Source organism: Hippocampus bargibanti, linkage group LG10, assembly GCF_051943395.1.
Source record: "Hippocampus bargibanti isolate YZ-2025 linkage group LG10, ASM5194339v1, whole genome shotgun sequence".
NCBI classification, from domain to species: domain Eukaryota; kingdom Metazoa; phylum Chordata; class Actinopteri; order Syngnathiformes; family Syngnathidae; genus Hippocampus; species Hippocampus bargibanti.
In genome coordinates, this window is record NC_142743.1 from 3,370,668 (window position 1) to 3,385,202 (window position 14,535).

Genomic DNA, 14,535 nt, shown 5'->3' on the forward strand with positions numbered 1-14,535 from the left:
TCCCTTCAAATATTACATATAGAGCACACGGCGAATTAATGAATAACTTGTTTTCAAATCTGAAGTCAAGAATAATGACTTTTATTGTGGTTGACATCCAAAAATATGAAATTTTGGCTCAGATTTTAGCAATCATCATGGAATTTAACACGTTTGATTTGCTTTCGCGGGCCGAAAAAAATGATGTGGCGGGCCGGATTTGGCCCGCGGGCCTTGACTTTGACACCTGTGGTTTAGAGTGAATGGCGACGGTGGAAGAAGCTGTTGAAATATCTGCTGTATTTGGTAGCGCCTGCCTGAGGGGAGTCGCATGAAAAGGTGGTGGGCATGGTGCAGAGGGTCCAGTAGGATTTTCCATGCCCTCGATTTGGTTCTTGCCGCGTGTGCAAGTCCTCGAGAGTGGGAGTGAAGTCAGATTTTGTCCATCCTTTTGTTTTTTTACGTAATGTGGCAGACTAATTGTTTGTCCCCACCCACTTGTTGACATCAACACCAGCAAAAACTAGTGCTGCCAGTTTTTTGGGGGGTTCTTTAATGTGCAGTCCCACACTGAAATTCATTTCCTCCTCCGAATAGTCCAAAAATAGCTCAGTGCCGAGGGTTACGAAAGGGAAAAACATTTTAACTTGATGTGCTCCACAAAAGCATTCTCGGGCGAGGTGTGTTCTTGTGTTTTACTTCCTCAATGACAGCAAGCTGGCTTTCCTTTATTTTCCTTTTGTTTTTCATTCCCGATTGTCAAATACAACCCAAAATTCCAAACAAAGGTCAAAGGTCAACGGTCACGGGCTTTATTGATTCATTTGGGATTGATTCAACAGGTTTTATAATAATAATAATACTAATAATAATAATAATAATAATAATAATAATAATAACACATTTCATTTATAAGCGCCTTTCAAAACTCTCAAGGCCACTTTACAGTCACAGGATCAGTTATTTTGTGGGTAAGCAGTGGCAGCCACACGCGCCAGCGTTCATTCAACCCGGAATAGTTCAATTAGATAGAAAGCAAGCTAGCTAGCTAGCTAATAGATAGCTAGCTCGATAGCTAACGAGCCAGCCAGATAGCTAATAGATAGAAAATAGATAGCAAATAGATATCAAATAAATTAGTAGCTAGGTAGCCAGCTAAATAGCTAGATAGCTAGCTAGATAGCTGGCAAGATAGATAGATAGATAGCTGAAAAGCTAGATAAATAAAAACACCTCCACCCCTCGCAAAAACCAACAGAGGCGTCCTTGTCGACGTCATTTGCGGTCGGTCAAAACACCGGCACAGCGTCGCCATGCGCAGGTGGCGCAGCGATTAAAAACAACAACAGCAAAAAAAATAATTGGAATTGATCAAAAGTAAGAGTCGATTTCTTTGGGAAGGACGTCGTCGGCGTGACCGCGAAAGGCAGAAGAGCGGCAGGTCACTCGCACTCGCCAAAGAAGTCGACGGTCTGGTAGCACCGAGGCGCCACCACCCTCAGCGTGTACCTGGAAGGGAGAAAAGAGGCCTGAAAATCTGGACATTGCTGCTCCAATGTCCTTTCAAATCAGATTCGGCGATGCCTGGATAGGCCCAAAACCAAAAGCACCATCGCCAACGGCGTTTTTGTTGCGGGCGGTCTGAGAACAGCCAAGATTGGGTCAGTACTTGGGATGGATTCCTGCGGAATGCATCCAACCGTCTCATAATGCGGTCGGTCGAGTTCCGTATACAGTGATACCTCGGTTTACAAATCCCTCGTCTTACGAACGTTAAATTTATGAAAATTTAACCTTGGCATATGAACAATTTTTCGGTATACACACGGAGCGCCACAATGAGTGATGTGTCGTTCGCGAACGAGCCCGTTCTCCTAACAATAAAATGGCAGCCGACTTGTTTTTGTCCTCTATTCCCCGCCCCCAGTCTTCGGTTAAAGCCACGTGATTGGTCAAGGACGCAGCAGTGGGGTGGGGGGATAAAACATTAAATAAATAGGCAGACGACAGAGAGAGAACGAGAAATGGGATAGAAAACAGTGAAATGTGTACTGGTTTCAACTTTGATAGTTCAAAGGCATAGTGTAGACTGCAAGGTTAAAATATCCAATCAATCAGGCTTAACAAACAACCCGCACAAGCCATCTGTACACTTGATGCAAAAAGCTATCAACCCAGCTAAACAGAACACAATTGATAACGAACTAGGTAAAATTATCGCAGATAAAACACCTACAAGGGATCATTTCTCAACATGGTGGAAGAAGAAGGCTACATTCCTCATCAAGTGTTTAATGCTGATGAAACCAGACACTCCATTCCATCAAGCTATCAACGACCATCACAAAGGTCAATAAAACCACTTTATTACACAATACAGTTTATTTCTTTAATTACAATACCATAGCACATTTATTATACATAAAATAAGTTTTATTTTGTGTAGTTTTACAGCTTATTTAGTAGAAAATCTTGTTTTATGGGGACCTGGGAACAGATTATTCTCATTTTAATGGTTTCCTATGGGAAATTATTTTTTGGGATACACACTTTTCGCCTTACACACTCTGTCTGGGAACCAATTAAGTTCGTTAGCCAAGGTATCACTGTACTCGCCAGTTAGTCGCTGCGCAGCGCAGACTCCACGCAAACGTGCCGCCATGAGTCTTCAAACTGCATATCCGGAGACCCACGTCCGCTGGCCTCATAAGAGGCCCGAGGACAGAATGAAAGGAAAGATGAAGTGTGGCATGACTTACAGCCAGTAGTTCTGGTCCACGAAGCAATCCAGGTCGTCCGCGATGTCGTCGTCGGTGAACGCTGCGGAGGCAGGATAACGGAAGAAGTTAAACCCGCGGAAAGAGCGCTCTTGCCAAACGCCGGAGACCTGGTTCATCTCAAAACGCATCACGGCCAGTAACGAACTTGGCTTCTATGGCGGACTCAGCGCCGTCCATCTGGGTATCCGAGGAAGACGCCTTAGATTCGGAGTCTTCCTGGCTTTTCTGGGTCAATGTTTCTCAACCACGGCCACCCCAGGAGCTGGACTTTCCTTTCGTCACTTATAGTGATACCTCAATTTACAAACGCTTTAGCTCACGAACGTTTCGCCTTACGAACACAAAATTCGCGAGAATATGATCTAGGCGTACAAACTAGTTTTCGGCGGACGAACTAAACCACACAGCGCCACGGTGGCTGGCGGACAAGTTTTCTTCACCCCGTTTCTTTGAGTGCAGACTTTGTTTGTTATCGAGTGGATTTTACTTTTTTTTTGGGACTGAAAAAGACCCCACCACAGGCTAGTGTTAAGACGAAGAGGAGACAAAACAAAATGACAGTCGAGCAGAAGAAGGAGAACATCGAAAAACACCAACGAGGTGTGCGTTTGTGTGACTTAGTCCCAGTTCTGGTACGCTAAGTCGACCATTGCTACCATACATTAACAACTACCATCACAAAGGTCAATAAAACGACTTTATGATACAGTAGTTTATTTATTTATTTACAATACAATAGCACATTTATTATACATAAAATGAGGTCTATTTTGTGTAGTTTTAAGGCTTTTTTAGCTTTTTTTTTCATTTGAATGGTTTCATATGGGAAATAAATGTTTGGAAGATGACCTTTTCACCTTACATACACTTTCTGGGAACCAATTAAGTTTGTGAGCTGAGGTATCACTGTATTTTCTGTAGTTTTGAGGCTTATTTAGCACAAAATGATGTTTTATGGAGACCTGGGAATGGATCATTCTCATTTTAATGGCTTCTTATGGTAAATAAATGTTTGGAAGATGAACTTTTTGCTTTACACACACTTTCTGGGAACCAATTAATTTTGTAAGCTGAGGTGCCACTGTATTTGTGTCGACCATTGCTACCGTCCATTGACAACAAACAGCACAAAGGTAATTAAACAACTTCATTATACAATGCAGTTTGTTTCTTTAAGTACAATGCAATAGCACATTTATTATACAAAAAAATATATATATTTGGTGTCGTTTTAAGGCTTATTTAGCAGAAAATGATGTTTTATGTAGACGTGGGAACGGATTATTCTCATTTGAATGGTTTCTTATGGGAAATAAATGTTTGGAAGATGAACTTTTCACCATATTTACAAGTGTCCAGTTTTTTTTTCACATGTGATCATTGAGAATTGCGAAGCCTGACAGCAGTCGGTAGGAACGAGCGGCGGTACCTCTCCTTGCAACGCGGGTGTAATAGTCTCTGGCTGAAGGAGAAGAGAACACCACAGGGTTTGTAGAGAGTGTCAGAGAACCTATTAAGTTCGTAAACTTAGGTATCACTGTATTTGTGTCTACTATTGCTACCAACCCATGACAATTATAATCACAAAGGTAATTAAAAACGTTATTATATAGTACAGTTTGTTTCTTTAATTAGAATATAATAGCACATTTATTATACATAAAATAATGTATATTTTGTGTAGCTTTAAGGCTTATTTAGCAGAAAATGATCTTTTATGGAGACCTGGGAACGGATTATTCTCATTTTAATGGTTTCTTATGGGAAATTAATGTTTGGAAGACAAACCTTTCGCCTTACACACACTTTTTGGAACCAATTAAGTTTGTAAACTGAGGTATCACTGTATTTTGTGTAGTTTTAAGGCTTATTTAGTAGGAGATTATGTTTTATGGAGACCTGGGAATGGATTATTCTCATTTTAATGGTTTCTTATGAGATGCAATGTTTGGAAGATGAACTTTTCGCCTTAAGCACACTTTCTTGGAACCAAGTAATTTTGTGAACTGAGGTATCACTGTATTTTGTGTAGTTTTAAAGGATAACTAACACATTTTTTTTGTTTCCAAACTGACATCAGAAAAACGTTTTATAGCATCTAAAATACCCAAAACACGCAGGCTGATATTTTTAGTCAAATGCCAAACACCAATCAAAATGACTTAAAGTGGCCCAAAACTACTTCAAAATGACCTCAGAAAGTTTCAGTTTCCGAAGGTCCCGCCCCCTTGTTCATGACGTCACGCCAGGACATCTTGCCTTGCTCGACGATCAAAACAATTGCTTCATATTCGGAGAAGATGCTTTCTTGTTACTCATCCAGTTATGAATATGATCCAAATAGTTCTGAAGAGGAAAGTATAAATGTTTGCAATCAATTAAAAAAGTCCTTCCGTCTCATTTTGAGGCGTCTGGACTCCAATGTAGTGCCCAGAAAATGCACAAGATGGCGCCCAAGCTCCGTTGGAAATGGGCTGATGTGTCTGCTGGGAATTTGTGTCAACTAGTATCAAATAGTAGCCTTGGTGCAACACACAATTATTCACCATCGCGTTATTCATGTTTTTTTCTTCTAATTTCGCCATCAACATGTCACGGTTTGCGAGGTGGTGATGGCGGGTGCGGATCCCAAAAAGCAGGCAGGAGGGAGCAGGAGGTTGTTTGACAAATTGTATTAAAATAAAGGTCAGCAGGAACAAAATGTAAAACATCAAAATCATCTGAATGGAAAAAATACAAAGTAGCAAAAGAAGACCAAAAGTAAAAGTCCGCCAAGGTTAAACAAACACATACACAATGCATGCAGCAAACAAGCAGTAAACAATGAACCGACAACGGATGATCGTGCCGGGTGTCCTTTTAAGTGTCAGTGATTATAACGACCAGCACCTGCGAGGCTGCCGGCAGGGCTGACGTCGATACCCGCTGGTCGCCAATCTGAACGTGGCAGTCCGCCACTGATCGGGACGACCAGCACCTGTGCAGGTGCAGGCGGGGCCGACAGCGCCCCCCGTTGGTCGCCAACCAGATCATGACACAACACGGATCAACACTAAATTTTCAGACCAAACAAAGTACCCAAAATGCATTGTGTGTCACTTTCTCGGTCAGGGGCGTTCCAGACGTGACATCACGTCAGGCATCGTCATCAACTCAAAAACAAGACTTCCTGAATATTCAGCGCGAATCTTAAAACGTAAAATACGTATAGCTATATGCCGTGGAAAGCAGAAAATGATGTTTTACGGGGACCTGGGGACGGATCCTTCTCATTTTAATGGTTTCTTATGGGAAATAAATATTTGGAAGACGAACTTTTGGCCTTACACACACTTTCTGGGAACCAATTAAGTTGGTAATCTGAGGTATCACTGTATAAGCCCCCCCCCCCGCTAGCTAGGCACCCTCTAGCTAGCTCAAGAGTTAGCGAGAGGTCGGCGCGAATCAAGTCGGAATGGCAACGTTTTCCACCACGGGGTCACTCACCGTCGCATGTGCGGTTGCAGGCGTTCTGGCTCCATCGGGCGGTGGACTGACAGAAGTAGCTGTCGGAGAGCTGGAAGAGGCCGTGGTAGCCCAGCGACCACTCCATTTGATAGACTTTGGCGCTACCGTCGTCATCGTCCGCAGTGAGTTTGTCGTCGGCGATCACCAGCATTTGTTCGTCAAATATGTTCTCTTCCTCGTTCAGAAGTTCCATCAGCTTCAACCAGTCGTCTAAGTGGAAGTCCGTTTTGCTTCCCTGGTTCACGTAAAGGTATTCGCTCTCCTCGTCGTAGATTTCTTCCGCCGCTCCCTCCAGTAATTCATTTCCTTCTTCTTCCACCTCTGGGAGGAGTTCCTCGTGTTCGGGTGAAGGCTCTTCTCCCTCTTCGGGTTCCTCTTCGGGTTCCTCTTCCGGTTCCTCTTCCGGTTCCTGGCCTAAAGCGTCATCTTCCTGGTCCAGCGTTTGGTTGGAGTTGCCCGTTTGGTTGCCAGGTGTGGCGGAGGCGTTGCTTGATGCGATTGGAACACTGGCGTTGGCGATTTGGCCAGTGGCGGCCGTGGTGCTGTTGGTGGTTGGGATTGCCGTGGTGGTGGTGGTGGTGGGGGGGCGGCGGTGGTGGTGACGCGTTGGCCGTAGAGGGTCACGAAGCTGGTGCTGCGGTGGGAGATCTTTTCCAGTTGGCACACCACTGCCACAAGAACAACAAGCACACAGTTCACCTCCAATCAACTTGTGGAATCGAGTCATTGTTATTTCGTTCTTTTTGAAAATTGTGTTTTATGGGGACCTGGGAACGGATTATTCTCATTTTAATGGTTTCTTATGGGAAATAAATGTTTGGAAGACGAACTTTTGGCCTTACATACACTTTCTGGAAACGAGTTAAGTTTGTAAGCTGAGGCATCACTGTATAAGGGCCCCCATCCCGCTGTATTTCGTTTTTTGGTTGTTATTTTTACTTTAAAATGGCTGCCGCGAGAATGGCTGCCTTTCCAGCAGCTCCTGTATTTTGTTTTTCTACTTCTTCCTTTCCTTTCCTCTTAATTTCATCACTATGCTGCCGTGAAATATCAATTTCCCTACTGCGAGGCTAATCAAGGCGCTTGGGTCCCAGATAGAAATAAATCCAGGTATCATTCTTGTCTTGACGCGATGGAGCGTTTGTATTTTTCCATCAGGGTGAACGGCGGCGGAAAATACATTGAGATATGAAGAGAGATCTTATCGACTGCGTTACTCACACAAAGTCAAAACAACTTCTGTGAGGTTCCTGGTGCGTTCCGACAACTGGATTTTCTCCCTCAGCCGGTCACGAAGCTCGCACCTCGACACGCTACGACCGTCGCAGCCTAGCGACACGAGTAGCAACGGGAACAGGAGGAAGGATGTCGGCCTCATGTCGTCGGCTTCTGTTGGCAGACAGAAATGTCATCGCTTGACGCTATCAAACATATGAAATAGGGAGGGGCTAAATTTGCCGGACGTTTACGAACCTAATTGGTTCCCGGAAAGTGTGCATAAGGCAAAAAATTCGTCTGTCGCCACTCCTCGAGCGGACGTGACAATGAAAAGGTTTCTTCAGCCGTCATCTGTACTTCTTTGAAGGTGTCGGACTCACTCACACCACACTGTCCCCTGCTAGTTCCTGATAGCTGCTTTTTGTTCATTCAAATCAACAGAAGTTTTTCAACCTCTTCTATTGCCTGAGACCGTTGCTTAGACAACACAGAAACACCCTTAGCCACACGTAGCAATGGTCGACTTAGCGTACCGGTACTGGGACGCTAAGTCGTACACACGCACACCTCGTTGGTGTTTTTCGATGATCTCATTCCGTCATTAATGATTGTTTGTTTGTTTTCTTCCTCTAATCACCTCGCAATCGACATGGGGCAAGTCTGCAATCGACTGGTTGATCAACTAGTAGCTTGGGCACTCCTAGTTCATAGCAACTCTCAAACCTTACTCACTTCTTAGTATTGTGGCAGAGCAGGCTATTATATACTTTTGCTCTCTATTAGCTAGCTACCTAGCTGGCTATCTATTTTCTATCTATTAACTATCTGGCTAGCTAGCTAGCTATATAGATGGATATTTATTAGCTATGTGGCTCTCTGGCTAGTTAGTTAACTTTCTAGCTGGCTATCTAGTGGCTATCTGTTAGCTAGCTAGCTAGCATTCTATCTCTTTGAATTACTTCCGGCTAGAGTGTACGCTAGCGCGTGTGGCTGCCGCTGCTCACCCGCAAGAAAACTGATCCTATGACTGTAAAGTGACCTTGAGAGTTTTTAAAGGCGCTTATCAATTAAATGTTTTATTGTTTATTATTATTTTCTTTTGTGTCCTCTTCGGCTTAACACTAGCTTGCGGTGGGTTATTTTTCGCTCCCATAATAGCAAAAGTACTACACTTGATAACAAACCACGTCTGCACTCAAAGAAAACTAGTCATGTGGCGCTGTGTGGTTTGGTTCGTACGGCGAAAACTAATTCGTATGCCAATGATTATATTCTCGTGAATTTAACGTTCGTCAGGTGAAAAGTTTGTAAACTAAAGCGTTCGTAAGCTGAGGTATCACTGTAATCAGGCGCCGTCAACCTTTCTCGAAAACCGTCAATTAGCTTTTGAGCTTCCTGCAACGGTCTAGAGGTCATTGGTGGGCCTGGAAGACGGCGCTCCTCGGGCAGAAAAGGGGGGTGGGGTGCCTTCTCAGGAATTAGGTGCCCCCCCCGTTCGCTAGCGGCCAGGACAGGACAGGACGGACATGGAGCAAAAAGGTCCCTTTCAGGTACGGTCACAAATGGCAACACTGTCGTTGCGGTTGTGGTTGACAACAAAACAAAGCAGAGCAACACAAAAGGAAAGGAAGAAAACAAACCACCGGCATTCAAGTCAATCAATGTCCCTCACGGACGTTTCGGATTTTGCCGTCAGAAACCCGTTCGGTCTCCCCGTTTGGTTGTTTTTTTTCTTGGGAGGGGGGTCCTAGTTTGAGGCGTCCAAAGCAAAACAATTCCCGTCCATCGATGAGAAGGTTTCTTCAGCCATCATGTGTATTTCTTTGAAGGTGTCGGACATTTCGCTTCTTATCCACAGCAGCGGCGACCACACGTGCCAGCGTTCATTCAACCCGGAAGTAACTCAAATAGATACCAAGCTAGCTAGCTAGCAAATAGATAGCTAATAGCTAGCGAATAGATAGCTATTAGCTAGTGAATAGATCGCTATTAGCTAGAGAACAGCCAGCTAGCTAGCAAATAGATAGGTAATAGCTAGCAAATAGATAGCTAATAGCTAGCGAATAGATAGCTAATAGCTAGAAAATAGATAGCTATTAGCTAGAAAACAGACAGCTAATAGCTGGCAAATAGATAGCTAATAGCTAGCAAAGAGATAGCTAATAGATAGTAAATAGATAGCTATTAGCTAGCAAATAGATAGCTAATAGCTAGTGAATAGATAGGGAATACCTAGCGATTAGATACATCCGCGTAAGCTCTCAGTGTACAGGAATGGTCCATCGAGATATATATATATATATATATATATATATATATATATATATATATATATATATATATATATATATATATATATATATATATATATATATATATCAGAGTCTGGTACCGCCACATCTGGACAGTAGGGATATACGTATATATAGGGCCAAAACTACCAGCAAATTTTAGTTCGCTGACGAAGCCTCTTGGATAAGAAGCGAAACGTCCGACACCTTCAAATAAGTACAGATGAAAGCTGAAGAAACCTTCTCATCGATGGACCACTCCTGTACGACTGAGAGTTTACACAGACGAATTCCCATCCAAGTCCAGAAAATCTCCTTTTCCTGCTTTGGACTCGGGAAAGCTGTGTTTCGTGTGAAAGTTAGCAAGCCGAGCTCCAAAACAAGCTAGCTGGAAATGATGACAAAAGGAGCATCACCTTCAAACGATTTCTCCTCTTTGGCTTGGAAAGCTTGAAATAAGCGATGTAGCTTTTGGAAGTTCACACAGTCCCGGATTGCGTTGTCCTAGGGTCAAGGTTGTCCCCCGTTGACTTCAAAAAGTCGGCGCTGTTAGCAAAGAAAAGACGCTTACCTGTCAACTGCCGGTTTGGTTTGCGACGACTCGGACTCGCTCATAAAAGACTTTGGACTGGAGCTGGCGTGTGGTGGACCAACCAGTTCTGCACTACAATCGGCAACATTCTTAACGTTTTTGTAGCTTCGCGGAAATGAAAAGCGAAGGCGGGCTGGAAAGGAAACAAATCCACAAATACGTCCGTGAATTGGACAGCGGAGTAGGAGGGGCCGTATCGCTAACGGTCGCTCGGAAGGAAGAGAGCAAAATAATTCGGCCGGAATTTCAAACTGCTTGTCGGGTTCTCAAAACTATTCTTGTTGGAGGTGACGACAAGCCAAGAGTTCGTCACCACCTTTCTTTGAGTGCGGACATGGTTTGTTATCGAGTGGAGTACTTTTGCTATTATAGGACCAAAAAAGATCCCACCACAGGATAGTTTTCAGCCGAAGAGGACGGACATAAAAAAATGCACTTCGAGTGACTCAGAATCACAAGAGGAATCCTCTTTCTTGGCCAAGAAACAGTGATACCTCAGCTTACGAATATAATTGGTTCCCGGAAAGTGTGTGTGAGGCCAAAAGTTTGTCTTCCAAACATTTATTTCCCATAAGAAACCATTCAAATGAGAATAATCTGTTGCCAGGTCCCCATAAAACATCATTTTCTATGAAATAAGCCTCAAAACTACACAAAATATATACCTTATTTTACATATAATAAACGTGCTATTATATTGTAATGAAAGAAATAAACTGTACTGTATAATAAAGTCATATTATTGACCTTTGTGATGGCCGTTGATGCACTTGCTTCTTGATGATGTCCGAGTGTAGTTGCCGTGCTTTCTCGGCGATAATACCTTCACTCACACTGTCCCCCTGCTAGCGCCACGGTGGCTGGCAGACTAGTTTTCGTCACCACCTTTCTTTGAGTGCGGACATGGTTTGTTATCGAGTGGAGTACTTTTGCTATTATAAGACCAAAAAAGACCCCACTACAGAATAGTGTTCAGCCGAAGAGGACAGAAAACAAAAAATGATCATCAAAAAACACTAAGGTGTGCGTTTGTGTGACTTAGCGTCCCAGTACCGGTACAGTTTGCTGATGAAGTTTCTTGGATAAGAAGCGAAACGTCCGACACCTTCAAAGAAGTACAGATGACGGCTGAAGAAACCTTTTCATTGATGCACAATGCAATGTTTGCGCTGCGTTGTCTGCTCAAAGCCACGTGGACCCCTCTTTCTAAGCGGCTTTCAAAACTTTCAAGTACACTTTACAGTGACGGTATAGTCGGTATAGCCTGTTTCGTGTTTCGGACTATACCGTCACTGTAAAGTGTACTTGAGAGTTTTGAAAGCCGCTGAGAAAGGGGAGTCCACGTGGCTTGTAGCGGTTTGCTTGTAGCTATTGCTTTATTCAATAACTTTTTTTTCTTGAAGAAGTTGTCGGCCACCCGGGCCGAGGCGTTTTGAAAGTTGTACACCCGACGTAAAAGTTGTAAGCCCCGGGCCTCCGGGCAGAAGTTATTTCAAACACTGGTATTCTAAAGTACAGTTTATTTCTGTCATTACTATCCAATAGCACATTTATTATACATAAAATAAGGTATACCTGTATTCTGTGTCGTTTTAAGGCTTATTTAGTCGAAAATGACATTTTACGGGGACCTGGGAACGGATTATTCTCATTTTAATGATTTCTTTTGGGAAATGAATGTTTAGAAGATGAACTTTTGGCCTTACACACACTTTCTGGGAACCAATTGAGTTCATAAACTGAGGTATCACTGTAATAAATGTTTGGAAGACGAACTTTTTGCCTTACACACACTTTCTGGGAACCAATTAAGTTCGGAAGCTGAGGTATCACTGTCCAGTCAGCCTGTTTTTCCCGGGTAATGGGGACATGAACCACCCGATTTATGTGAAACTCCGCAAAGTGGGGACACACACACAAACGAAATGGCAATCGCTGATCAAGGCAAGCGCTTGATTCAAACGTCAGCGCTGGTAACCAGCCAATAATAATAATAATAATAATAATAATAATAATAATACAGTAAAGTCTCGTTATATCGATACGCAAGGGAATCTGAAAAAATATCGATATAACCGGGACTATCGATATATCCGATCCTGTGGGGGGGGTGCGTAAATGCGGCATCTTTGTTATGGCATGTAATTTCATCATTGGGTTCATGGATTGCGTATCTAACATGTTTTTTTGTACAGTAGTGAAGTGAAAAATAAAGTTGTGCATAAAATAAAAACGTCTTTACACTTTTTAATGACTATTTCCTTTCAAAAATGCAACCAACCAATGCTAAATCGTCAAGTTCTATTCACACGAAGCCACGAACGCCAGCATGTACAATCATATGAAAAACAGTGATTGTTGCAAACAATAAAGATATCTGGATGCAACACAATTAAATACTGTACATGGATGAAAAACCAAAACTGCAACGTTTACATAATTTACGTGACGTTCGAGAGTGGCTGAATAGAATGCCGGCGCGCAGCTGTGACGTTACAACAGCTTTTTGACTGACTCAAGAAACACAAAAAGTAATGTTGGTTGCCCTTTAATGCACAGTATGGAATGTACAGTCATTTTCAAAATCATGACGCTTCAGCAGACAAAACAACAAACATTGTTGCAAAAAACGCTTGCATTCATGTAACAGTACATGTACATAACACTGCAATTAGTATGTATGTAAGCTATTTAAAAAAGTCATCAATCTTCTTCTGCTTCCCATTTTTATATTTTAATATGAACACTTCCATCTTGTTTAACGTTTCTAAAAAACCGGATGCATTTTCTACGGATTCAAAGAAAGATCGCGTGTCCGCAACCCCTTGCAACGCTTTTGTCGAAGTTGCAAAAGGTGTGCATTCAGTCGCTTCTTCTTCATCGTCATCAGCATCATCTTCATCACGGGAATCTCCTGTGGCATATTTGGCTTTGACCTCCGCTGCGATATCCGCATCTGATGAGCTTGGGAATGTCGCAATGTCTTTGTCGACTGCGACATACGATGCAATGTCGGCGACTTTTAGCTTTTCAGCCAACACTGCAAGAGGAATGTTGTCGTCATCCTCTTCGTTAGCTGCAGATGTTTCCTCACTGCACCCTGGATTTTCAAATTTGCAGTGACGGAAGCAGTTCTTGATGGTGTTTTCGGACACCGTGCTCCACGCTTTGGAAATTGCTCTGATGGCATCCAAAACAGTCCATTGTTGAAGACACACGAGCAGCCGTGTGATACACACGAGCTGCCGTCTGAAAATGGCGTCTGCTCGGGAGAGCGTAACAAGACACGTGACCAAGTTGACCAATGGCGCAACGGATATATCGATGTAAACAACAAAAATGGCCGGCGGGGGATGAAAAGGAGCACCGTAATAACCGGATTATCGTAACAACCGGGTATCGTACTAAACGGTACAAATTATACATAAAAAGACTAGAAATGTGCAAGGGAAATGAAAATAATATCGTAATAAGCGGTACTATCGTTATAACCGATATCGATATAACGAGACTTTACTGTAATAATAATAATAATAATCCATTTCATTTCTAAGCGCCTTTCAAAACTCTCAAGGTCACTTTACAGGATCGGTTTTTCTGCGGGTGAGCAGCGGAAGGCACACGTGCCAGCATTCAGTCAACCCGGAAGTAACTCAAATAGATAGAAAGCTAGCTAGCTAGCTAGCTAAGAGGGAGCTAATACATAGCCAGCTAGAAAGGTCACTAACTAGCTAGATCAGGGGTGGGCAAATTTCTTGGCTTAGGGGCCACATTGACTTTAAAAAAATGACACATGGGCCGGGTCAGCACCAGATGCATACATATCAAACAAACATAAAAAGGCATGAGTGTTATGACTCACATTACTTTTTTAATGGGAACAGTGTTGTTGATCACCCGTTTTTGCCAGTGCATCAAAGTCCAGTGTCAATTTTGTTGTGGCAATTCTCAGAGCAGAATTATGATACAGTAAAGTCTCGTTATATCGATAGTCCCGGTTATATCGATACTATTTCTATGCACGCACGGAGAAAATTACATGCAAACAGGGTTGGATATATCGATAGTCCCGGTTATATCGATATTTTTTCGGACTCCCTTGAATATCGATATAACGAGACTTTACTGTATATGATTTGAGCAATTCTGTGCCAATCTTCGGCGGGCC

General features: G+C 42.9%; 1 pseudogene across 1 annotated transcript; it reads right to left on the reverse strand.

The window, feature by feature from the left end:
• Window positions 1-65: 65 nt before the first annotated feature.
• LOC148892126 (uncharacterized) lies at window positions 66-10,434 on the reverse strand (annotated as a pseudogene). Its single transcript, XR_016116284.1, has 5 exons — window positions 10,192-10,434; window positions 7,488-7,655; window positions 6,246-6,934; window positions 2,739-2,799; window positions 66-1,488 (listed from the first exon to the last, which is right to left on the reverse strand). The product of XR_016116284.1 is annotated as an uncharacterized LOC148892126 (transcript).
• Window positions 10,435-14,535: the final 4,101 nt, after the last annotated feature.